The 26,496-nt window shown below is 39.2% G+C and overlaps 1 protein-coding gene and 1 long non-coding RNA gene across 3 annotated transcripts in view; one reads left to right on the top strand and one right to left on the bottom strand.

Moving 5' to 3' along the window:
• LOC139178185 (uncharacterized) overlaps nt 1-17,457 on the top strand; it is a 30,760-nt gene extending 13,303 nt beyond the window's left edge. The window contains exon 3 of the long non-coding RNA XR_011562571.1: nt 11,197-17,457. This is a non-coding gene — a long non-coding RNA (uncharacterized lncRNA). The remainder of the gene's footprint in view (nt 1-11,196) is intronic.
• The window catches only part of BLM (BLM RecQ like helicase), a 92,605-nt gene extending 69,164 nt beyond the window's left edge, over nt 1-23,441 (bottom strand). For both annotated transcript variants that reach the window (XM_070775159.1, XM_019983900.2), the window contains exon 1: nt 23,294-23,441. The gene's annotated coding sequence lies outside the window, so the exon portion shown is untranslated. The remainder of the gene's footprint in view (nt 1-23,293) is intronic.
• Nucleotides 23,442-26,496: the final 3,055 nt, after the last annotated feature.

The raw sequence follows: 26,496 nt of genomic DNA on the forward strand, positions 1-26,496 counted from the left end.
CCCATGTCTCTGATGTCTCCTGCATTGGCAGGAGTTCTTTACCATTCATACCACCTGGGAAGCCCAATTAATAAACACTGAATAACTATGTGAATTATATCTTAATAAAGTTGTTACAAAATAAACTCCAGTACTCTTGCCTGGAAAATCCCATGGACGGAGGAGCCTGGTAGGCTGCAGTCCATGGGGTCTCAAAGAGTCGGACACGACTGAGAGACTTCACTTTCACTTTTCCCTTTCATGCTTTGGAGAAGGAAATGGCAACCCACTCCAGTGTTCTTGCCTGGAGAATCCCAGGGACGGGGGAGCCTCATGGGCTGCCGTCTATGGGGTCGCACAGAGTCGGACACGACTGAAGCAACTTAGCAGCAGCAAACACCAGAAAGTAGACAGAAGGGTATAATGAACTCTTATGTACTCATTATCAACATTTATCAAAAACTGTCAACTCATCCAATATTGTTTCATCTGCACACACATCCCAGGGTCCCCACTTCACCATTCCAGAAGCCAACCTCTCAAAATAGTCATATTTTAATTCTGTCATTCCTTCTTTGTTCATTAGCTGGACTATTTCTACCAAGAGAAACGTACTCTGATCTACTATTTTTTTACCCAGCAGCACAGCTCACATAGGAAAGACAGGATAAATGTTGCATTTTTTTTCCCTTTATTAGTTTTCAAAATAATGAGTTAATTCTCTGGTAACCTCTATTGGTCAATTTTTTTTCTCAGTATCATTATAAATTCATGGATTAAACATTAGGTATGTTTCAATTCAATATAATTATCACCCTTATTGGTTTTCAAACTATTTCAAAACTGTTCAGAGGGAGCGTTTCCAGTTTGACTCTTCAGTCCTTTTTACTTCTTTAGTTTTGATTTTTATTGGGCTCTAGAGGATGGGCTGGGAAATACCTCCACACATTATGCCCCATGAGGGAGACGCCCATTCTAATTTCCCTGGGATTTTTCTTTTCTTGGAGCCACTGCTCCTGCTGGCAGTAGCCTCTTCAGGTCTACTGCTGAGAGGCCCCTCCTTGGAGGACAATTTCCTCTTTGTCCGACTCTGTGTGACCCCACAGACAGCAGCCCACCAGGCTCCCCCGTCCCTGGGATTCTCCAGGCAAGAACAATGGAGTGGGTTACCATTTCCTTCTCCAATGCATGAAAGTGAAAAGTGAAAGTGAAGACGTTCAGTCATATCCTACCCTCAGCGACCCCATAGACTGCAGCCTTCCAGGTTCCTCCATCCATGGGATTGTCCAGGCAATTACTGGAGTGGGGTGCCATTGCCTTCTTTGTCCTCTTTTCCTTGGGGACTCTCTTATTTCCTGACTCTTGGGGTCACTAACTGGTTTCTTTTTGGGGAAAGATTTCTTCCTCTTGGGAAGATTTCCAGTGCCACCTCTTTTCAAGATCACTACTGACCAGCTCCTCCCTGGAAAAAGATTTTTTTTTCTTGGGTTTGGAAAAAGAGACAGACAGGTCTTCCATTCCATATTCCAGAGGAGCCTCCTGTTAGCGTTAGTAATAGTCGCTAAGTGTTTGATTCTTTGTGATTCCATGGACTGCAGCCTGCCAGCTCCTCTGTCCATGGAATTCCAGGCAAGAACACTAGAGTGGGTAGCTGTTCCCCTCTCCAGGGGATCTTCCCAACCCAGGGATCGAACCCGGGTCTCCTGCACTGCAAGCAGTTTAACATCTGAACCACCAAGGAAGCCTCCTGGGGCTTTTGTTTTTTCTTCTTTTTGGGTCTTTCACTTGTCTCCTCATACTCCTCTGGGGCACGACTATTTTCTGAAGATGCCAGGGCAATTGCAGCCAGCCTTTTCTTTTCCTTCTTCAAGCGTTTCTTCTCCTGTTTCTCTAGCTTCCTAGTAATCTCAGTAGCCGCTTCCTCTGCCTGAACCATTGCCTCCGTCATGACACCCAGATTCTTTTGTGGAATTTCTCCTGTCTCACAGAAGGACAGATGCTCCTCAACTTGTTTTTGAAGTTTCTCCCTAAATACACCAGTCAGTACCTCAGAGAAGCAATCAATTTGTGAGGCAATACTGGATTTGTTTGCCAGGTTATCAGGAGATGCGGCCTTTGTTCTTAGCAGTTGCTCAGCCAATGAAGGTAGAGTGGAAAATGTGTCCATGTTTTGGGGTGTTACCCCTTGTCTTCAAGTCTCTGGAAACTTGGTTCCTTTGCTGGGCCCAGGGAATCACTCAGATACCAGGACTGGCTCTTCAGTCCTTTTGACATAAAGTTAGGCTTTGAGAGCTTCTTTACTATTTGGAATAAAAAGATGCCCCAGACTTCTCTTGAGGCAGTTTTTTGCCCCAGACTCAGAATCAGGCATCTCTCCAAAGAGCCTTGATTTGTGTGTGTGTATGTGTGTGTGTGCGCCATGCTGCACAACATATAGGATCTTCATTCCCCAACCAGGGATTGAATCCTCACCCCGCTCAGTGGAAGCAGAGTCTTAACCACTGGACCACCAGGGAATTCCCCACCCTGATTTTTTTTTTTTAGTGGAGAAGGTATATATTTTTTTATTTTTAAAAGATTTTTTTATGTGAACCATTTAAAAAGTCTTTATTGAATTTATTCCAATATTGCTTCTGTATTTTATGTTTTGACTTTTTGGCTATAAGGCATGTGGGATCTTAAGCTCCTGGACCAGAGACTGAACCTACACTCCCCACATGGGAAGGTCGAGTCTTAAGCACTAGGCCACCAAGGGAGTCTCAGTGGAGAGTATTTTAAGACCATCATTCCCTGCATATCCAAAGGCACCTCCCCATTTTACATCCAGTTTAAAAGCACCGGCCTTTTGCCAAAGTATGTTTTCTCCAAGGCCCAGTCCAACATGGAAGTTTTTCACAGAATAAAGCCACACTACTGATCTCTACCAATGACGCGGAGACAGAGGCACACAGCCCTTCAGCCTTCAGACAAAGCAGGACAAAAGGTCCACGGTATCATTACACAACCTTTCCTAGCATTCCTTCTCAGGTTTTACTATTCCTGTCTCATCACTCTGCAAAATTTTCATACTTTATTGATTTTTGGATCAAAACTAGCCACAGTAGTCTATAATAAAGATTTCTAACATTATTCCATGGCACGATTTGATGTGTATATTTGACCATCTTGGTAGTACCTACGTTTGACTAAGTATTTTGTAACTGCAGTGACAGATCGTGGATTCACAGTTAGCACGCAGTCAGTAGTAGTGTTCGCTGCTCGGCTGTGTCGGACTCTTTGCAGCCCCATGGACTGCAGCCCCGCCAGGTTCCTGTGTCCATGGGATTCTCTGGGCAAGAATACTGGAGTGGGTTGCCATTTCCTTCTCCAGGGGATCTTCCCAACCCAGGATCAAACCCAGGTCTCCTGCACTGCAGGCAGATTCTTTACCATCTCAACCTTAATGTATCCTTCCCTACTTTCAAGCTACACTGCTCTTTGGTTATTCCTCACAGGGTGGCGTCCTCTAGTCAGTTATATTCTGAAGCACGGCAGCAAGGACATAATTTTCCTATGCCACCAGCCTTCAGCAGTAATGCTTTTAAGAAGAGGTACAGAACATTTCTAGCACATTAGTATGCTTTCCCATGCTCTTTCCCAGTTGATACACACCATATATAACCACTATCTGACTATCACCATAGATTAGTTTTGCCTGTTCTTGAATTTCTTGATTCGTATATATGGATTCACACAGTATGTATTATTAATGTATATTTGAAATGGTGTCTGTTAAATCATTTCTAATAGGTACACTAAAACATGAAATTAGAAGTACTTAAAATCAAGACCCAATACAATATCTTATATTTTATAATAGAGGTGAACCCATTAAAAACAGGGGCAAAAATGAGACTGTTCTCTTATTTTCACTCTCATGCTGGACATTCTTGCTAATGCAAAAATATGCAAAAAGAGAAATATACTAGAAAGGATGAGAATATCATCACATGTAGACAATTTGATTATATACTACTAACTCAATCCAAAGAAAATCAGTCATTAACAATAGACAATTAAAACTTCAGGAAAGTGGGTAAATAAAAGATAAATATAAATCCACAAAAGTCAAATGTATTTTCATGTAATAGTAATAACTAACTAGAACATATAATTTTAAAAAAGTGTTCAATTAACAATAGCATGAAAAACATTAAGCTACCAATTAACCTAACAAAAGACATACGTCTTCATGATATAAAGAAAATGACCAAATATTACTGGGAAGAATAAAGAAAGATTTGGATCAAGAAATATATTTCATATTCTTAAAAGAAAGGTTTAAATATAGCAAAGATATTTCGTTCTATATTAGTGAGTTTAATAAAATTCCAATTAAAATACCACAAGAATATTTCACAAAACTCAACCAAAACACTTCATTTGACAAAAGCATGAGGCAAGAATACAAAATAACAATCGGATGGGAACTAGCATTAGAAATATTATAATCATATTAAGTGTAACTAATTTAAACAGCATGGTACTCAACTTTGAAAAAGAAAAACCAAAATATGTTTAGTGTGTAATGAGAGAAACATAACAAAATAAGGAAAGTAACCAATATTTAACAAATGTTATTAACATAATGAACACACAATATATTCTAGATCAGGAGTTGAAAAAACTATGACCTGTAGGCCAAAACGTGCCTGCAGCCTGTGTTTCTTAAATAAAGTTTTACTGAAACACAACAATGCCTGTTTATTCACATACTGCATGGTTGGGAAGTTACAACAGAGAATGTCTAGCCTGCAAAGCCTAAAACATTTACTATTTGGCCCCTCACAGAAAAGGCTTATTGACAATTGATCCTACTAGATTAGTGCTGGATAAAATAAGAAATTATTAAGTATTGGGTGGGGGGAATAGACTGTGAGTTCGGGACTGACATGGACACACAGCTTTATTTAAAACTGATAACCAACAAGGGTCTACTGTATAGCACAGGGAACTCAATACTCTGTGGTAACCTAAAAGGGAAGAGAATCTGAAAAGGGATGCATGTGGATGTATGTATAACTGAATCACTGCTGTACAGGTGAAACTAACATAACACTGTTATTCAACTATGCTTCAATATAATTTTTTATAAAGTTAAAAAAAAGAAGAAATGATTATATACAGTGAATCTCTGACAAGAAGATAAAATGATCAAGTCAAAAGTGAGAACCCAGAGAGGTAAGGAGAATACTGACAGTTATTTTTGTCCTGAGGACAGCTGTCTAATTCTGAGAATCTGAACATCAGTTTTGCTAGCCTTGGAGGGAAAAGATGGAGAGAATCAAAGTCAAGGCAAAACCATGGTGGGAACTGTTTCCCCATAAAACTGTCACCCCAAAGGGCTCTATCATTTGGGCAAAGGTAAACTAAAATTAAACCCCACCTCTATCCCCAGGTATCTACAAATAAAGTTACCAATCAGTGAGGTGCTGAGTGGGAAAGACCCTGAAACCACAAGCCCAAATTTTGAAAATCTTTTCAACCCAATTTTATCAATCACATATTTAAAAAAAAACTCAAGTCATGAATTTAGATTAAAGCAATCCTAACCCCAAGGCACCTGGCAGAAACAAATGCAAAAATGTCTCTGGAGGACAAGCCCTTTATCTTATGCCTTAAATAGTTACCACGAGACAATGTGTAGCAAACAAAAATAGTCAAGCACAAAATGGAAACAAGGCACCAGGAATGAGAACTAGTTGTAACAGAAATAAACAGTATCACACATAGCAGTATAAAGCTATTAAACCTCGTTTACAAAAATAAAAGACAAGCTGGAAAATATCTGCAGTAAACACAACTGTTAGATTGACCTTGTCAACAGAACTTTTAGGAATGAAAGCTACAACAACCAAAATTCAGAATTCAACAGATAGACTTTGTAGAACAGTAGACTGTTCAGTTGCTCAGTCGTGTCCAACTCTGCAACCCCATGGACTATACAGTATACCAGGCTCCTCTGTCCTCCACTGTCTCCTAGAGTTTGCTCAAATTCATGTCCACTGAGTCAGTGGATGATGCTATCTATTTCATCCTCTGCCACACCCTTCTTTTGCTTTCTATCCTTCCCAGCATCAGGGTCTTCTGCAATGAGTCAGCTCTTAGCATCAGGTGGCCAAAATACTAGAGCTTCAGCATCAGTCTTTCCAATGAATATTCAGGGTTGATTTCCTTTAGGATTGACTGGTTTGATCTCCTTGCAGTCCAAGGGACTCTCAAGAATCTTCTCCAGCACCAAATTCAAAAGTATAGATTCTTCAGTGATCAGCCTTCTTCTTCATGGTACAGCTCTCACATCTGTACATGACTACCAGAAAAAGCAGACTATACAGTAGGTTTGTCATAGCTTTCCTTCCAAGGAGCAAGCAGCTTAAATTTGTGGCTGTAATCACCGTCCACAATGATTTTGGAGCCCAAGAAAATATAATTTGTCACTGCTTCCACTTTTCCCCCTTCTATTCGTCATGAACTGATGGGACCGGATGCCGTGATCTTAGTTTTCTGAATGCTGAGTTTCAAGCCAGCTTTTTCACTCTCCTTTTCACCCTCATTAAGAGGCTCTTTAGTTCCTCTTTGCTTTCTGTCATTAAAGTGGTATCATCTACATATCTAAAGTTATTGATATTTCTCCCAGCAATCTTGATTCCAGCTTGTGAGTCATCCAGCCAGCACTTTGCATGATGTACTCTGTATGTAAGTTAGGTAAGCAGGGTGACAATATACAGCCTTGATGTATTCCTTTCCCAATTTTGAACCAGTACACTGTTTCAGCAGACAACACAAAGCTGAAGAAGAGGAAATTAGTAACCTGGGGGGAAAACCAGAAGAAAAGTGTCCAGGATCTGTCTCCATGGATTTCTCACACTTCTGCATGGTCCAAGCCTTCTGAGCAAAGGACATGTTAAGTAGCAAATGGCCTTGGTGGCTGTATTCCTCTGGAGGAATTAGGGGTCACACACTCCCCAGAGATATATCACAGTAGCAAAGATAAAGCCCTTTCTTTTCTCTCCCTGGAGACGTTTCCCTACATTCAGGATAACAAATCTCAAGGTCCCTTCCTCTCTCAGCCAGGGGAGATTTACCTACATCTCAAGGTAAAAAGTAATCTCTCTGGAAGATATCCCAGAAACCCTCAAGTGCTCACAGTCTCTGAATTTTGGGGTTCCTTTCCTGGGATGCACACAACTGTATGCACAGGTATCATGTAGCTCTTATCACATCACCTTGTAGGAATTAGGGTGTAGGGAATGGATGCAAGGTATTGCCATAATAAACCACCTGTATCCCTCCCCAGGTGTCTGTGTCATTAGTACATGTTTAAGCACCTCTGTATGTGTCTGGCTAACTTGTGAGCTGAAAAACAGGGTAAAATTTAAGATCCTTCATAGTTTCTGACTTAATAGATGCATACACAGAATGATAAAGAAAACAGATGGAAAATATGAGAAGTTAAAAGACACGAAAGATAGAGTAAGAAAGTCTAACATAAATCTAGCTCCAGAAAGAGGAGAAACTGGGGCAGAATATTTAAAAACATAACAGCTGGAACGTTTCCAGAATGAATGACACAAATCTTCAGATTCAAGAAAGGAAATATATTCCGAGCAAGACAGATAAAAATAAATCCACACCAAAATATATCAACTGCAAAATTTGTGGGGTGTTTTTCCCCCCTTTTCTTTTTTGGCTATACCAAGCAGCTTATGGGATCTTAGTTCTGCAACCAGGGATTGAACCTGGGCCCTGGCATTGAAAGTGTAGAGTCCTAACCACTGGACTGCCAGGGACTTCCCCTAATCATACAATACTTGGATAGACTTTTGGATAGATTTCTCTTCAGTAAAATTGGAAATCCTAAGACAGTGGAATGGAACACAACATTATAAATCTATACTTTCGACAATGACAGTGGATTGATTAACATCTTTCAATCTGCTGAAAGTAAGCTAGGACTCTTTTCCCAGCAAAAACAGCGTTCAAAAATTGAGGCTGAATTGTAAATTACATCACAATAAGGCTGTTATTTTTTAAACTGGCTATCATGAAAGAAGGAAATGGAACCCACTCCATTTGGCAACCCCCTCCAGTACTCTTGCCTGGAAAACCCATGGACAGAGGGGCACAACTGAGCAACTTCACTTTCACTTTTCATAATTAAAGAAACAGAGTACTGGTGAGGATGTGAAGTGAAACCCTTATCCACTGCTGGCGGGAATGTAAAATGGTGCAGTTACTTTAGAAAACAGTCTGGCAGTTCCTCAAAAAGTTAAACACTGAGTTATCATATGATCCAGCAACTCCACTGCTAGATATACACTCAAAAAAGCTGAAAACAGGTATTCAAACAAATACTTGTATCTGAATGCTTACTGGGGCATTATTTATAATAGCCCCAAACTAGAAACAACCCAAATGCCCATCAACTGATGAATGAATGGATAAAGGAAATGTGGATAACCATATAATGGAATATTACTTGCTCATACAAAGGAATGTAGTACCGATAAATGCTACAATGATGATGAACCTTGAAATACTAAGCTAAGAGAAAGAAGCCAGGCACAAGGAACAACATATGGTATGACCCCATTTATATGACATGTCAAAAATAAGCAAACCTATAGAGTAATTAGTGATTGCCTGGGGCAGGGGTGCTGGTTAGATTGTGGTTTGATGGCTAGGGGTGTGGTGTTTTTCTTTGGGCTGACAAAGCTGTTCTAAGATTCAGTGTGACAACTGCTGCACCGGTGAATATACTAAAAGCCTCTGAATTCTATACTTAAAATGGGTGAATTTTATGGTATGTGAGTTACAGCTAACAAAGTTGTTATTTAAAAGTCAAGACAGGGGACTTCCCTGGTGGTCCAGTGGTTAAAACTTCGCCTTCCAATGTACGGGGTACGGGTTTGCTCCCCCGTCAGGAAGCTGAGATCCCATGTGCCTGGTGGTCAAAACACTAGAACACAGACAACAGAAACAATATCGTAACAAATTCAATACAGACTTAAAAAAAAATGGTCCACATGAAAAAAAAAAATCTTTAAAAAATAATCAAGGCAAAATAAAGATATTTTCAGATAATCAAAAACCAAGAGTTTACCACCAGCAGACTCTCATTAGATGCAATTCTGAAGGATGTACTTTCATGTAGCAGAAAAGTGAGCCTGGATGGATGACAGCTAGACTGAAGGACAAAGAAAGTGGCGGACATTCGGTTAAATCTATGCAAACCTTGACTGTACAAAATAACAGTGTCCAGTGGGGTTAAAAAAATAGGTAAAACACCCAACAATAGATGACCCATAAATGAGGGAGGCAAAGACAGTGAATGTGTTCCAAGGCCCTTGTCTTGTCTGTGAGGAGTGTAATAAGTGTTGATAAGCTTAAAACTTTGAGAGCATAAATATGCATTTGTACTTTCTAGGGTAACTACCAAAGAACAAAAGCAGAGTATGTAACTTAAAATCTAGAAGGGAAAAATGATTAAAAACAAACAAACAAAAAAACTTTCACCTGTAAGAAAGCTACATAAAAGAGGAAAAAAATAATACAAAGGAAAAAATAAGGTAGTAGATTTAAATCCAAAAATTTATAAATTATAATAAATGTAAACAGACTGTCTTGATTAAAAGATTACAATCTGAATAAACGGTATCTAATATTTGCAGATTATTAGAGTCACATGTAAAAAATTAGGTGTATAGGAAGGCTGAAAGAAGATGGAAAAAATATACAAAAACTGCCCCAAAAAAGCTGATGGCTATATTCATATCAAAGAAAATAAATTTTAAGACATAAAGCTTCAGTAGAGATAAAGAATATAATGATAAAGAATTCAATTCACCAGGAAGATTCACTACTTTAAATTGGTATGGCTCATAAAATAACTGCAAAAATACATGCAGCAAAACTGATAGAATGACAAGAAACAGAAAAAAGCCTGTAATTATAGATTTAAAATTAGCGCTCTGTAAATGACAGAACAAGTAACTAAACAATCAGTAACAATCCAGAAATTTGAATAACACAAACTTGACAACTACACCATGTACACTTTTCAAGAACAGACATTTATAAAAACCAACCCTGTACTGGGTCACAAGGCAAGTCTCAACAAATTTCAAAGGACTGAATAATAATGACATGCTTCCAACCAATTGTAATTAAGCCCGAAATCAGCAATAAAAAGATAACTAGGAAAAAAAAAAACTGTTTTCATATCCATTGATGATTCATACCTGAAGAAATAATATGGTTATATAATGAAGGCTTTTCTAATCCCATTCTTTAGCAGCTGGCATTACCATTTAGTAGTTGGCATTCCACTATCAAGAACTTTCCTGTCTCCCCTATTTGTTTTCTATCAGTAAAGATTCTTCATTTATTCAGTGGGTTGTAATCTATCCTGTCATTATTTATGTTGATGCTCTAATTGTTTCATATATGGATTATATATATATAGATTCTGAACTGGGGGAAAGGGAGCAGGAGTGAGGCATGACACCGGGGCATGCAGAGACTTTTGGGAGAGATGGGTATGTTCGCTAACCCGATTGTGGTGATGATATCAAAGCTGATCAAATCATAACTCAAATGTGTGCAGTTTATTATAGGTCAACAAAACAGCTTCAAAAAAGGCAAACTCAAGGAGCATCTCTAGAAGACTGAATTTTACTTCACTCTAGCTGTTTGATAACACTTGGGGCTTCCCTGGTGGCTCAGTGATAAAAGAATCTGCCTGCAATGCAGGAGACGAGGGTTCGATCCCTGGGTTGGGAAGATCCCCTGGAGGAGGAAATGGCAGTATTCTGTCCTGGGAAATCCCATGGACAGAGAAGCCTGGCAGCCTACAGTCCACGGGGTTGCAAAGTATCGGACACAACTGAGCACGAGCACAAGAGACAGATGACTAAATCAATAACAGTAATATGAAGCACCCAATAAGATGTTTTTGAAGTTTCCCTTCATTGGTCTGAAACAATTTATTAGCATTGTGGTTACCTAGACTTTTGAAGTTTAGTAGAATTTTCCCTATGAAACCATTTGCACCTAATGCTTTTTGTTTTCAATGAAATGGTTCTTTCAAAACTGTTTATCCTATGGAAATTGAACTATTTAACTTATAATCTTTATGAGGATCCATTTTATCAAATTCTATTTCTCTACCCATTTCAGATGGTGACTGCAGCTATGAAATTAAAAGACGCTTACTGCTTGGAAAAATAGTTATGACCAACCTAGACAGCATATTAAAAAGCAGAGACATTACTTTGCCACAAAGGTCCATCTAGTCAAAGCTATGGTTTTTCCAATAGTCATGTATGGATGTGAGAGCTGGACTATAAAGAAAGCTGAGCGCCGAAAAATTGATGCTTTTGAACCGTGGTGTTGGAAAAGACTCTTGAGTCAGATCCAACCCGTCCATCCTAAAGGAGATGAGTCCTGAGTGTTCATTGGAAGGACTGATGTTGAAGTTGAAACTCCAATACTTTGGCTACCTGATGTGAAGAGCTGACTCATCTGAAAAGACCTTGATGCTGGGAAATATTGAAGGCGGGAGAAGAAGGGGATGACAGAGAATGAGATGGTTGGATGGCATCACTGACTCAATGGACATGAGTTTGAGTAAACTCCGGGAGTTGGTGATGGACAGGGAGGCCTGGTGTGCTGCAGTCCATGGGGTTGCAAAGAGTCGGAAACGACAGAGCAACTGATCTGAACTGAACCCATTTCATATAAATATTCAAATATGTTTAGAGGTATGCAAATTAATCTCATCAGTTCAGTCGCTCAGTCATGTCCAACTCTTTGTGACCCCATGAATAGCAGCATGCCAGGCCTCCCTGTCCATCACCAACTCCCAGAGTTTCTTTTCTATCAGTGAGTTTTTCCCCATTTGTCATTTTGTATTTGCGATTTCCCCCTATTTTCTTTAATTTTTAAAACTTGATTTATTTTGGCTGCACTGGGTCTTTGTTGCAGCAGGTGGGCTTTTTCTAGGTGGGGTGAACAGAGGCTGTCTTCCTTGCGGTGCGTGGGCTTCTCATTGCAGTGGCTTCTCTTGTTGTGAAGCACGGGCTCCAGGCATGTAGTAGTAGTTCCAGGGCTTGGGCTCAGTAGTTGTGGCGCACTGATTAGTTGCTCTGTGGCATGTAGGATCTTCCCAGACTAGGGCTCAAATCCGTGTCTCCTGCATTGGCAGGCAGATTCTTAACCACTGGACCACGAGGGAAGCCCAATCCCCCCGCCTATTTTCTTAAGTTAGGCAGTAGTTTGCTAGTTTGCTAGATTTTTCAAGATACAAGATTTTGATTGATTAATCACGTTTTTCAGTTCTCTATCTCATTAATTTCTCTGTCTTTATTATATTTTTGCCTCTTGTGCTTTCATTTGGTTTACTTTGTTGTCCTTTTTCTAACTTTCCAAGCTTGCAATTTAGTTCATCTATTTTCTTTCCTTCATTTATAATGGCTTTAAAGCTATAAATTCCCCCCTTCATCACTTCATTATGTGTCTTACAGAATCTGATTTGTTGTTTTCATTTCATTAATTTTCAAGAATCCTTTATTTCTATCTGTATTTCCCTTCTGTCCGACAGTATGTTAATAGAAAGTTTTTAATTTTCTAGATGAAGAGCCTTTGCCTTTAAAAAAAAAAAAATTCTAAATTTCTAGTTTTGTTGTACAATGACAAGAACAGTTCAAAATATTTGTACTTTTGGGGAAATACTAATGTTTTCTTTGTGACCAAACATATTGCAAAAATTAAAAAAGGGAGAAATTTCACTGAAAACAGTTGCAAAGTCTTGAAGGGGGTGCTCTCCTCACATGTTCTTCTTTCATAGCTTGCTTTACGTTCCTGGGCAGGAAGCTTACTTTATCACCTGATTTTCTCCTTGTTAAGCAACAGCGCAGTCGATGAGATCTGCAACTCAGCCACTCTGAACTCGTGCTTTCCTCCAATGGTCTTGGGTTCAGAGCATCCCTTTCCAACTTCTTTCTCCATATAAAGTAAGGTTGTTCTCCTATGTTTTCTGGGCTTACCTGTGGTTTGCTATAGTTTGCATGTCCTAAATTGCAATTCCTCTGCCATTCCTGAATAAGTTCATTTTGCCAGTAAAATAACTATTTTATTTTTTAGGTTGATAACATGAACTATTTTTATGAATATAAAATGCACACTTGAGTAGATACATTATTACTGGACTAATCCTACAATTTTCCCATAAAAATTACTTTAATTTTTCAAAGTAAAAAAAAGAGATAGAGAAAGGAGGAAAGAGATCCAGGAAATCCTTATGTTTGGAAATAAAGGAATATACTTATTAAAAAAGCATGCATCAAATAAGATAACAGAATGGGCATTAGTATATATTTTTGAACTGAACAATAATGAAAGTTTACATATAAAAACTTGTGCTCTGCAACTAAAGATGCACTTACAGGGAAATGCACAGCCTTAACTATTCTATCTCATATGTTTTTCATTTTCACAAATGAAAAACAAAATAAGTCCAATGAACATAGAAAGAAGAAAATTATAAAGAGCCAAAATAATGAACAAATAATAGTCAGTAAACAAGGTTTGTTCTGTGAAAAGACTTATCAAAAACAAGAGAAAAGGCATGCATAACTCACTATCAAGACTAAAAGAAGAAACTCAATCACATATAATATAGACATTAAAATATAATAGGTTGTTATGAACAACTTTGAGCCAGTGAAATTTAAAGTTTAGATGAAAGGGACAAATTTCTTTACAAACATAGTTATCAAAACTCATTCAAAAAGACAGAAAGCCTACAGCCTTACAATTAAAGAAATATCTGTGGTTAAAAGTCTACCCATAAAGATACTATCATCACCCAAGAGCTGGTGAATTCTTCTGAGCATTTATGACAATAGAATATTCTAATTATAAAATACTTTATTTAAAATTCCAAATTTTAGAATGATTCCAAAGTACAGAAAGACTGAACCTCCCAACTCTATGAAACTAGCATAATTTTGGTACAGAATTCTGCAAGGGCAGTTAACAAGAAAAATTACAAGTCAATTCTCATGCATGAATGTAGCCACAAAAAATCCCAAACAATATGTTAGCAAACCAAATCCAGTCATGTATAAAATATATTATGACCAAGTCGCACTGTTTCAGGAGTGCATGGTTGGCAACATTAATAAATCAAATTATTAAAGCAGAAGAATCTTATGATTTTTCTCAAGAGCTGCAGAATAAGCATATGGTAAAATCAAATAAATATCCATTCACAATGAGATCCATTCTTTATGAAAACTCTTATCAAAGAAGGAATAAAAGGGAACTTCCCTAACCCTAGAGGGGATATACAATTACAAAATAAACAAGCCTCCATCCAGTGGGATGAAATTTAGAAAGCTTTTCCTTTTAGATCAGGAACACTACAGCGATGCCCACTCTCACTGCTTCCATACGATGTGCACCGGAAGTTTAAGCCAAAGCAGCACAGCAAGAACAGTAAACAAACAGCACAGGAGGACTGGAAAGAAGCAAGAACATTAACATTCACAAATGACACACTGTGTATATAGAAGGACTAGGAGATCTTCAGATTAATGGAGGGGGAAAGCCTCAAGAAGATGCAAAGGGCAAGGAAACAGATTCTTCCGTAGAGGTTCCAGAAAGGAACACAGGGAACACCAATACCTTGATTTTAGCCCAACGAGACCCATTCAACTTTGGGACTACAGACTGTAAGATAATAAATCTGTGTTGTTTCAAGCCACTGAATTTGTGGTTACTTGTTACAGCAGAAAACAAATGCAGTGAGTTTAGGCAGACTGTGAGTATACAAAAATTAATTCTATTTTTATATATCACCAATAAACAGAAAATTTCAGAAAGCTTACCATTTACAATGGCATAAAAATTTTAAAGTCCAAAAAATAAATCTACCAAACTATGTCTATGATTCTGTTCAGAAAATTATAAACAATTATTAAGAGAAATTAAGGAGTAATCAAAGGACTCTTTGAGACCCCATGGAATTCTCCAGGCAAGAATACTGGAGTGAGTTGCCGTGCCCTTCACCAGGGACTCTTTCCAACCCAGGGGCCAAACCCAGGTCTCCTGCATTGCAGGCAGATTCTTTACCGTTTGAGCTACCCAGAAAGCCCACAAGGAGTAAACAAATATTTGAATCATAGTCATGACTGGAAGACAACAACACTATCAAGATGTCCATTCTCCCCAAACTGATGTATAACTTCATGCAACTCTAATCAAAATTCTATTTTTTTCCCTTGAAGGAATTTAATAGATGAATGTATAGTTTATATGGTGATACAAAATTCCAAAAATAGCCAAGACACTCTTGAAGACCTACAGGGTCAGAAGACTAGCGCCAGCAGACATATGAGGACTTACTAAAAACCTACTTTAACAACAGTGAGATACTGATGCAAGGATAGGCAAATAGATCAGTTTCTCTTTGGTCTAAAGAGACTAAAGAATCCACAAGCAAGGCAATATACAGACACTTAACTGATGACAAAAGTGGCGCTGCAGAACGCTAGGGAAGGAGTCTTTCAGTAAATGGGGCTGGGGCACTGGATATCTACATAAGAAATGAAATTTAAACACTACTTCACTCCACACACATAAATCATTTTCAAATGAACTGCAGCTCTAAATGTAAAGGGCAAAACAATAAAGTTTCTGGAAAAGAATACAGAATAATTGTATAATCACCAAGAGATTTATCAAACAAGATATAAAAAGCACTAACAAAAAAGATAAAGATAAGAAAAACTGAACTGTCATTTTAATTAAGAATCTTCTGTGTGCCAACTAGTTTAAAATAACTTGCTTGGTGGCTCAAACCGTAAAGAATCTGTCTGTGATATGTGAGACCTGGGTTTGATCCCTGGGTTGGGAAGATGTCCTGGAGAAGGGAATGCCAACCCACTCCAGTATTCTGGCCTGGAGAATTCCATGGACAGAGGAGCCTGGCAGGCTACAGTCCATAGGGTTGCAGAGTCAGACATGACTGAGCGACTTGCACTTTCAGGACCTGACATCTGAAAATAAAGAAAAATAAGATCCTGATTGGGCTTCCCAGGTGGCACAGTGGTCAAGAGTCCACCTGCGATGCAGGAGACTCAGGTTAGATGCCTGTGTTGGGAAGATCCCCTGGAGGAGGAAACGGCAACTCACTGCAGTATTCTTGCCTGGGAAATCCCATGGACAGAGGAGCCGGTGGGATACAGTAGAGGGGGTTGCAAAGAGTTGGACACGACTGAAACAAGCACAAGCAAGCAAGCAAGGTCCTGATCAGCACACAAATTAGGATAATTGTTCTCTTTGGGGATGAGGATGAGACTGGGGCAGAGAGGAGGCTTTTGAAGGTGCTAGCAATGTTCTAACCTGGGACATGGGTACAGGGGTGTTTGCTTTGATACATGTCATTAACATGCTGTTGGTGGAGTCCCCAGAGACCACTCCCTCATGTTCAGTGATGAAGGACCCCCACGCATACAGTCCCAATACACAGCTAATTTTCATTACAACAGGCGGTAAAGACACACCATCAGATCAGCAAGGGGAAAAGACACGCCAGTCTCTAGGAATCCATGCTGGCTTTACATACTCTCTCCCTACTAGACAGCATGCTCTCTCTCAAGGAAAGCGTAGCTACATGTGCACAATGGTTCTTCCCTAGGGAACTCACCAGAGATGCAATGGTTAGGGTCTTTATCTAGGGCTGGTCACATGAGAACCCTTTAACCCCAAAATGTCAGCTTCCCAGAATGAAAGCAAGTGTTAGTGCTCCCCGTAGGCAAAAGGACCTTATTAGCTTAAGAGAGGTTCCAAAAGGTTCCAAGAGTTCCTAGACACCAGTCAAGGGCCAATCTTGCGTGCAGGTCTAAGGATAATTCTCAGGCCTACTATGTTAACTACTCCCACAAAGCTTATGGGCTTCCTTGGTGGCTCAGCAGTAAAGAATACGCCTGCTAATGGCAGGAGATGCGAGTTCGATCCCTGGGTTGTTAAGATCCCCTAGAGAAGGAAATGGCAACCTACTCCAGTATTTTTGCCTGGGAAATCCCACAGATAGTGCCTGGTGGGCTACAGTCCATGGGGTCACAAAAAAGAGCTGGACATGACTTAGCGACTAAACAACAACACAGTTTATATGGATGTTTTCTACACTTTTCCCCATGAAATATAATGTATATTATTTCACAGTAGGGTGGAGGAGAGGAACTTAAGAGTTTGGGATTGTACATATTGCTGTATTTAAAATGCATAACCATCAAGGACAAACTGTATAACACAGGGAACTCTGCTCAATGTTAAGTAACAACCTAAACGGGGAAAGAATTTGAGAAAGAATAGATACATGTGTGTATAACTAAATCACTTCACTGAACAACTAAAACTATCACAACACTGTTAATCAACTATACTCCAATGTAAAATAAAAAGTCAAAAAATTTTCATAATAAAAATGTTTAAAAATAATTGACTAAAATTATATTAAATCCACTTTTAAGAGCCACAGACGAGAAGATATCAGCAATATGTATAACAAATAAAAACTATGTGGAATGTAAAAATATCTCCTACAAAACAAGAAAGACAACTGCACAGAAAAGACAGAATACTTGAAGAGTCACTTTAAAAAAGAGGAAACAGTCCATAAATACAAGGTGCTCAACTTCATTAGTAATCCAGGAACTAAAACCATAAGAAAACACATACACGTACTTGACAGGCAAAAAACAAAATCACAGTATCAAATATTAGAAAGGATGTGGGGTAATGAAAAGTCTAATACACGTAGGAGTGCAACCACTTTTGAAGACCATCTGGCTTCAGATCAAAAAGTAAAACCTAAACATACCCTTAGACCCAGTGCTTCTACTCCTAGTTATATACAAACTAAAGAACGTTTGCAGCAGGAGTATATACAAGATCATTCAGAGCAACATTAATAGCCAAAATCTGAAACCAGCCCAAACGCCATCAAAAGCAGGGTGGATAAACTGAGGCACAATCAGACAACAGGATATTCTATGGCAACAAAATAAGCTTTTATTCTAAATCATTAAATTATTTAAAAAATTAGAAAACCTATATCTGCGCCTTCCCTGGTGGGCGAATGGTAAAGACTCAATGTGTTCACTGCAGAGGGCACAGGTGCGATCCCTTAAGCTAATAAGGTCCTTCTGCCTATGTGGGGCACTAACACTTGCTTTTATTCTGAGAAGCTGACGTTTTGGGGCTAAAGGGTTCCTATTAGTTATCCCTGGGGGAACTAATATCCCCCATGCCACAGGGCATGGCCAAAAAATTAAAGAAGAAAAGGAAAACTTGTATCTACAATATGGAAGAGTCTCACAAACGTAACATTGAATCGAAGAAGAAAGACAAAGTAGAAACAAACCATCAAGCCATTTACTGAGTTCAAAACCAGGCAAAACTGAATTAACTGCATTACTTACACGTGCAGACAGGGGGTACTGGGGGTACTGATAATGTTATATTTCTTCATCTGGGTGACAGTTACATGTAATTACAGTTTTATAATTATTCTTTACATTTACATAATTTTAATATAAAGTTAAACTCTATATTCTTTATTGTATATATACACACACAATGTACTTAAAAAATGTATCTACTTTCACACACAAATTTTTTTTGCAAAAACAGCAACAAATAACAAATAAAGCATTAATATTAAAAACACATAAAGCTCCAAAGAACAAATGATCAGGGAGTATAAATACACAGTTAACCAGAATATACACATACAAAATAATCTTATGGAAAAATGTTCAACTTTTCTAATAATTAATACCATGAGACATTTCACACCTATTAAAACAAGAAGAAGAATGGAATACTGTGATAATTTACAAGATAAATGACAACCACAAAGACTGAGAAGCTACGTGGAATAACTTAAAACTGGGGAAAAAAACAGTAAATTATGAATACACAAAGGTTATTTAGAAATTTTAAAATTTAAATTTCATGAGAAAATAAAAACAGCTGAAGTGAGTGAAAGACAGATTATGACTGCAAAATTTTTTTCTTGATATTGAGAACATGGTTCATTAAGATATAGGACTTTTTAGATAAAGTAAACTCAATAGTTCCTTGCTATTCTTTAAGAACAAAGTCCCTATGTCATAATGCCAAGAACTTCCACTAGCTGCTTTTAACTTGTATTTTCACTCTGTGCCAGAGATTGTAGGAAGCACTAGAGGACAGAGATAGGCAAGACATAATTATTACCCTCAATGAGCTTCTAGATGAGTAGGAAATAGCCATGCCAATAAATAATTATAATGGAATGGGGTAAGTCCTACAAAGTCCTTGTAAAGTCTTTTCTTACAAGTCTTATGACTTCCCAGATGAAGGTAAAATTCAGGAAAATCACAGAGCAGCTTTCCAAAGAATACTGAATTGGATCTTGAAGGACAACTGGAACCTTTCAGACAGGGTGGAAGTTGTGAAGAGTAGTCAATGCACTATTTGTGCAAAGACTGGTGTGGACTAGCAAGGGTTAGAAGAGACTGTTCAAAGGCCTCATGTATCAAGCTACAAGCAATGGAGACCCACAATGGCTTTTCCCATTTTGCTCCCCAAAATACTCTGCAGTTACCCATGGACCTCTTTTTCTATCCTTTCTTCCCTTAAACAGAATAAATACAAAATACAACCCAAGTAACATACAGCTGTAATGCAATCCCATGAAATTTTTCACAGAATTAGAACAAATAATTCTAAAATTCATACAGAATCATAAAAGACCCCAAACTGCCAAAGCAATTGTGAGAAAAAAGAACAAAGCTGGAGGTATTGCTCTCTGAGACTTCTGACTATACTACAAAGCCACAGAAATCAAAACAGCACAGTACTGGCATAAGCACAGACACATAGATCAGTGCATCAGGATAGAGGGCGCAGAAATAAACCCACACACCTGTGATCAATTAATTGATAATAAAGAAGGCAACAATATACAACGGAGAAGAGTCTCCTCAACAAGTGTGCTGAGTAAACAAAAAGCCAATCAAAAAATGGGCAGAAGACTTAAACAGACATTTTTCAAAGACATACAGATGGCTAACAAGTACATGAAAAGATGCTCAAAACTGCTAATTGTGAGAGAAAATGCAGGTCAAAACAATGAGATAACACCTCATAATATTAGTGATATCTGACTCAAGATATCAGTCAGAATGGCTGTCATCAAAAAGCCTACAGACGATAAATATAGGAGAGAAAGTGGAGAAAAGAGAACCCTTGTATACTATTGATGGGAATGGTGCAGCCAGCAAGCAAAGCAATATGGAGGGTCCTCAAAAACTGAACTACCATATGATCCAGCAATTCTACTTCTGGGCATATATCTAAGAAAAATGAAAATACTAATTCAAAAAGATACATTCATCCCAATGTTCATAGCAGCACTATTTACAGCAGCCAAAACATCAAAGTAATGCATCAGCAGATGAATGAATAAAAAAGATGTGGTGTGTACACACACACACAAATAAATAATACTCAGCCATAAAAAACATGAAATTCCACCATTTGTAGCGATATCAGTGGACTCCGACCATTATCCTGCAGTAACACTTAATGGAGTATAATCTGCAAAAATACCGAATTGCTGTGCTGTATACCTGACACAAATACAATACTGTAAATCACCTATACTTCAAAGGAAAATGTTACATGTTAAAATATATAGTTAACTAGTGCTACTACTAAGTTGCTTCAGTCGTGTTCGACTCTGTGGGACCCCACAGACGGCAGCCCACCAGGCTCCGCCGTCCCTGGGATTCTCCAGGCAAGAATACTGGAGTGGGTTGCCATTGCCTTCTCCAAAATACCTACTATCTACATCAAAGGTCTCTCTCCTAACCTTAGAAGTAAATTAGGGCATTACTAACATATGCAAGAAAAATAATAAATTATTGCTTGGAGAGAAAGACAAACAGGTCTACTCCCTGCTGGTCCAGTGGTTAAGACTCTGCACTTTCCTTGTAGGAAAGTGAAAGTGAAGTCGCTCAGTCGTGTCCAACTCTTTGCGACCCCATGGACTGTAGCCTACTAGGCTCCTCCATCCGTGGGATTTTCCAGGCAAGAGTATTGGAATGGGTTGCCATTTCCTTCTCCAACTAGTACTACTATATTTAATATAGTGTTTATATTTAATTTTGTACTATATATTTCCTTTAAAAACTTTTTTAAAATATTTCAAACATACAGAAAAGTACAGAAAATAGAACAATTCCCATGTACCCACCAACCAAATTTAAGAATTTCTAAGTTCTGTCCTGTTGTTGTTTAGAAGCCATGGACTGTAGCCCGCCAAGCTCCTCTGTCCATGAGATTTCCCAGGCAATACTGGAGTAGGTATCTCCAGGGGAATATTCCAGAATCAGGGATCAAACCTGCATTTCCTGTATTAGCAGGCGAATTCTTTACCACAGAGCCACCAAGAAAGTCCAAACTCTATCCTATTTCTCTTTTAAAGGCATAAAACGTTTCAGATATATTTAAAATCCTATTCACTTCCCCTATCTTCCTCTCCAGAGACTGTGACTATCCTAAAGTGGATGTGTATAATTTCCCTGCACATTATTCTTTTACTGCACATCTAACACTACAGTCTTTTTCCAATTTTTAAATCCTGGGTTTCCTCATCAGTAAAATGAAGGCAATAGCTTCCGGTTGCTGGGAGGATGAGAAATATTATGCATAAAGTGGTTATCATGGGGACTGATGCTGAAAATGATTCAAGATCCAGAAATTTCCTTTCCTCCTACTAGACTATAAGTTACTTTTTGACAGTTAGCAACCTGGCTAACTAAATGTTGTTTCAATTTAATTCTACTTATTATTTCACACAGAATACTCTGCCTCTCCCTTCTCCAATTTTGGCTTTCTCACTATGTCCCTTAACCTTTTTTTTTAAATTGAAGTCTAATTGCTTTACAATGTTGAGTTAGTTTCTGCTGTACAATAAAGTGAATCAGTTACATAAATTGCTCCTTACTCTTGACAGGGGCACAGGAGTGCTATTTATCCATGTTGGTGGCACCAGGAGCTGGCTGTTGTTTTTCTCCATAACTTGTGGCTGACTTTTGCAAACCCATGGACTGTAGCCCGCCAAGCTAAGCCCCTCCATCCGTGGGATTTCCCAAGCAAGAATACTGGAGTGGGTTGCCATTTCCTTCTCCAGGGGATCTTCCCAATCTTGGGATCAAATCCACATCTCCTGCATTGGCAGGAAGATTCTTTACCACGAGGGAAGCCCAAGCTGTCAGGTACCATTTCAGGCCACTAGACATCCAAAGTTGCAAGTGACCTAAGGGCAAGTAAGGGGTACATGAAGAATCCCCCGGTTGTACAAGGTGTTTTGGGGTCTGGCAGTTCTTAATTAAAATCCTATCTCTAGCATTTACAAATGCCCTTTCACAAAGACACGTGTTTGTGCTCTAGTCTCAATGGCTAAAGTGAGAACAATCCTACCTAGTTCTCTGGGTGGTGATAAAAGAATCCTTACTAAGTAGTAAGTACTCTATGAAGCATTTACTGGCATATACAGCATTAAGTCGGTTCAATACTAACAAAAACTCCAAGACGTAAAATAGGTCATCTCCTTCATGTAAGAAGGAAACTGAGGTACTTTATGAGTTGGAGAGCCACAGTCCTAGTATGTGCAGAGGCTGGCATCTGAACTCAGGAAATCTGATACAGTCTGTGCCCTTAACCATTTCCCTTTGCTGGAGGTAAGCTACAGTTAAGATAAAGGGGTGCCGGGCACGTGGTACACAGCACTCAAAACACCACTGCCTGGCTCATGATTGTGGAAGGCCATTTAGAAACGTACAGTGTTTTGGTTTTCCCTCGGTAGAGAAACGGGGTAGTGCCAGGAATCTAGACAGTTGACTGTTCTGTGCCAGGCATCAGGGCAGGCACTGGAGCACACGAACAAGAACATAGTGGGTGCCAGGCCGGCTCTGCCCCCGACGCCCTGGGACAGCCTGGTAAAGTTAGCCCCCGCCCCCGGGCCTCTGTTTCCGCATCTGAGGATCTTCTCTCATGCCGCTCGCGGGACTGGAGGACTCCGGACTCTGGCCTAGCCGAACCGAGGGAGACAACGGAAGGAACCGGAGAGGCCTCCCTCTCCATCCCTGGGCCGGATGGCCAGGAACGGAGCTGGGCCAGGCGGACAACCCGTAAGTCGGCGTGTGCGGGAACTCACCTCTCCTACAGTCTGGAAGCGGGTGGAACCAGGATCTAAACTACCCGCGTCGCTGCCACAGCCCCGGGGCCGCGCGCCAGCTCATTTCGCGCCGGAAGCCGACAGATTCCGATTGGCTGCGTCCCGAAGAAGCCGACCAATACTGTCCCTCGGTGGCACCTGTCCCCCGCCCCATGGGCTGCTGGGGCAGGATACGCGTACAGGGCCGAGAGGGGCACGTATTCGCAAAGCCCAATCAAAGCCCGGAATTCGAGGTCAGGTGACTACAGTTAATCCCCCGGGCTTCCGGCCTTGGCAGAGTCCTTTGTTTTTAGTGAGTTAAAAAGTGTGTTGCAAAAGGCTGTCAGTGAGAAAGGCTCCTGGAACACGACTGTGGCTGAATTGAAAACCCCCGCGTTTAAGGGGAGCCTGAGATTTTTGAGTTCCCATAGGCCCCGCCAAGGCTCTGCGCCCCGGTCTTTTTGGTTCTGTCTCTGAGTCTTGAACTCCTGTCCTCTCCACCTGCTTGGTAACGCTGGCCTCTACCCCACACAGTATGTTCTAAGTGAGCAACTGGAAATTGTTATTGATGGAGAAAAGGGTGTCAAACTCAGATGCATGCAGGGATATGTGCAGTAGCTGAGTGAAAACCCATGCTGAGGTTCCAAGTGATTTTTTTCATCAGGAAACTGTGGGCCTTCTGATGCCAGATTTTCTTTACTCCCTAAAGAAATGAATTTATTTGTCCTTTAAAAAAAAAACTGAAAAATCTGTTTCAGTCCTATTTTGTGATTGAAATCTGCTAGGTTTTTTTCCATTTTCTAAAATTAGAGTATAATTGCTTTACAATGTTGTGTTTCTGCTGTACAACAGAAGTGAATCAGCTGGATGTATACATATATCCCCTCTCTCTTGAATCTCCCTCCTTCATCACCACCCCCACTGCACCCCTCTAGGTCATCACAGAGAACAGAGTTGAGCTCACTATGCGATACAGCAGCTTCCCTTTAGCTATCTAAATCTGTTTTTCAAATGTTCAGAAACAAAGCCTAATGGGACAATCAGAACACATCACTGTTGAATTACTCTAGGAAAAAAATGCAAAAGCAGAGTCAGCTAAGCAGACTTTTAATAGCAAAATGATCAAACAGGAAGCAGGATAGGGATAAAGAACAAAGAGTGAATAATTTACCAAAAGAATAAAGCGTTAACTTTTAAATTCAAAGGGTACCACAAGTAGGATCCTCTCTCAGAATTCAATAAAGTTTGACCCTCAGCTGAAATCACCTAAACCACACACTGCCTGAATTCTCCTTCGCTTTTTTCTTCACTGTCTTTCAACTTTGTGCTCTTTTCCAGTGCGAGGCATTGTGCCAGGCCCTGGAGAGTGTCCTTGAGGAGCATACATTCTTTTAGACATCTTTTGAGGAGGCAGACACTTGTACACTTTATGACAACAACACAAGCGCTAACAATGCTGACCTATGTTACAGAGGTACCTAGGAGGGCAGATTTGTCAGGTTAGGTGAGGATTTCAAAAGGTGTGCTGATAGCTGAGTGATAAATAGCATGTATGATCTGTAGGCAGAGGCCAGGAGATGAAAAACTATGTAAGGTAGCTTTAAGAAACTATCAGAAAAGGGGAAAATAGAAATTACACATTAGAGGAAACAGATGACACACCTCAGTTTGGACTTCACTCTGAAGACAAATAACAATTGTTGGTTTTGGGGGCAAGAGAGATAGGGAGACGTTTGTGTACTACTCTTAGGTAAAATCAATGATTTTATATATATGTATATCACTTTATACATATATATAAATAAATGTATCTTCACCACTCAAGTTATATACCATTTCCAGCACCCCATAAGATTCTCTTGTGGAACTTCCATTGCGGAGTTAATTTCTACCCTTTTTCTCCCTGAACATAGTATCTTCAAGCTTCACCTGTCTGTGTACCAGTAGTTCATTCTCTTTTATTACTGTGTAATGTAGAGGAAAACTGAAAAATTTTGAAATGGTCTAAAAACATGAGCTCTGAAATGGTTTAAAAATTGAGTATCCAGTGAAACCATGGTGCTGCTAGCACACCCTTCTGGGATACCTGACTTGATATTTGACTTGAGTGTTCCATACCTTTCATCATCATGGAAATAACTTAGTGTTTTTAAAGATCTATTATTGTGTATAGAAATGCAAATTGTGTTCAGTGCAATGTATTTTATTACTGCACTGTGGGTTCGATCAGTTCTGCCAGGTTTTGCATCTATTTGTAAAACATTTCATTATTCCTCATTTATTATGTGCCTGCCTGCAGTACTTTGAACTTTTCTTTGAACTTTGTATTAATATCTTCCTGGGTCTCAATAATTAATGACTTAAATATTAATAAAAACCTTTGATACATTCATTTTATATCTATGTGAGAGCTTGATTAAACTAGATTTTTAAAATTATTCTTTAACAACAGTGTGCAGTTGTATGAACACAGTACAGTTTATTTATCCATTCATCTGCTGATGGACATTTTAATTTTTTCCCTTTGCCTATTATAAAGCTGCTATGGATGCCTTTGTATAAATCTTTTTGTGAATAAATGCATTAATTTTTCTTGGTAAGTATCTAGGAATGGAATTTCTGAGTCATGGAGTAACTTTGGTGAAAACAGACTTGTTTTCAAAGTGTAACTTTTTACACTCCCACCAACACCATATGAGTTTCTTACTTTCTGCATCCTTGCCAACACTGGGAATGGTCAATCTTTTTCGTTTTAGCTATCTGTAGTTATTCTGTGGTATCTCATTGTGGTTCAATTCACCGTTACCAGAGAAGGTTTTTATGAAGGAAGGGACTGAGTAAATTTACATTTTAGAAAATTTTTTCTGGCTTTTATGTAGAGAATGATACTTGTATACCAAAGCTCATAGCAGCATTATTCATAATAGCCAAAATGTGGAAAGAAGCCAAGTGTCCATTGGCAGATGAATGGATAAACAAATGTGGTCTATACATGCAAAGGAATATTATTCGATCTTAAGAAGGAATGAAATTCTGATATATGCCACAACATGAATTGAACTTTTCATACTGTTCATGGAGTTATCAAAGCAAGAATACTGAAGTGGTTTGCCATTCCCTCCTCCAGTGGACCACGTTTTTCCAGAACTCTCCACCATGACCCGTCTGTCTTGGGTGGCCCTACACAGCATGGCTCATAATTT

Source organism: Bos indicus, chromosome 21 (assembly GCF_029378745.1).
Source record: "Bos indicus isolate NIAB-ARS_2022 breed Sahiwal x Tharparkar chromosome 21, NIAB-ARS_B.indTharparkar_mat_pri_1.0, whole genome shotgun sequence".
NCBI classification, from domain to species: Eukaryota; Metazoa; Chordata; class Mammalia; order Artiodactyla; family Bovidae; genus Bos; species Bos indicus.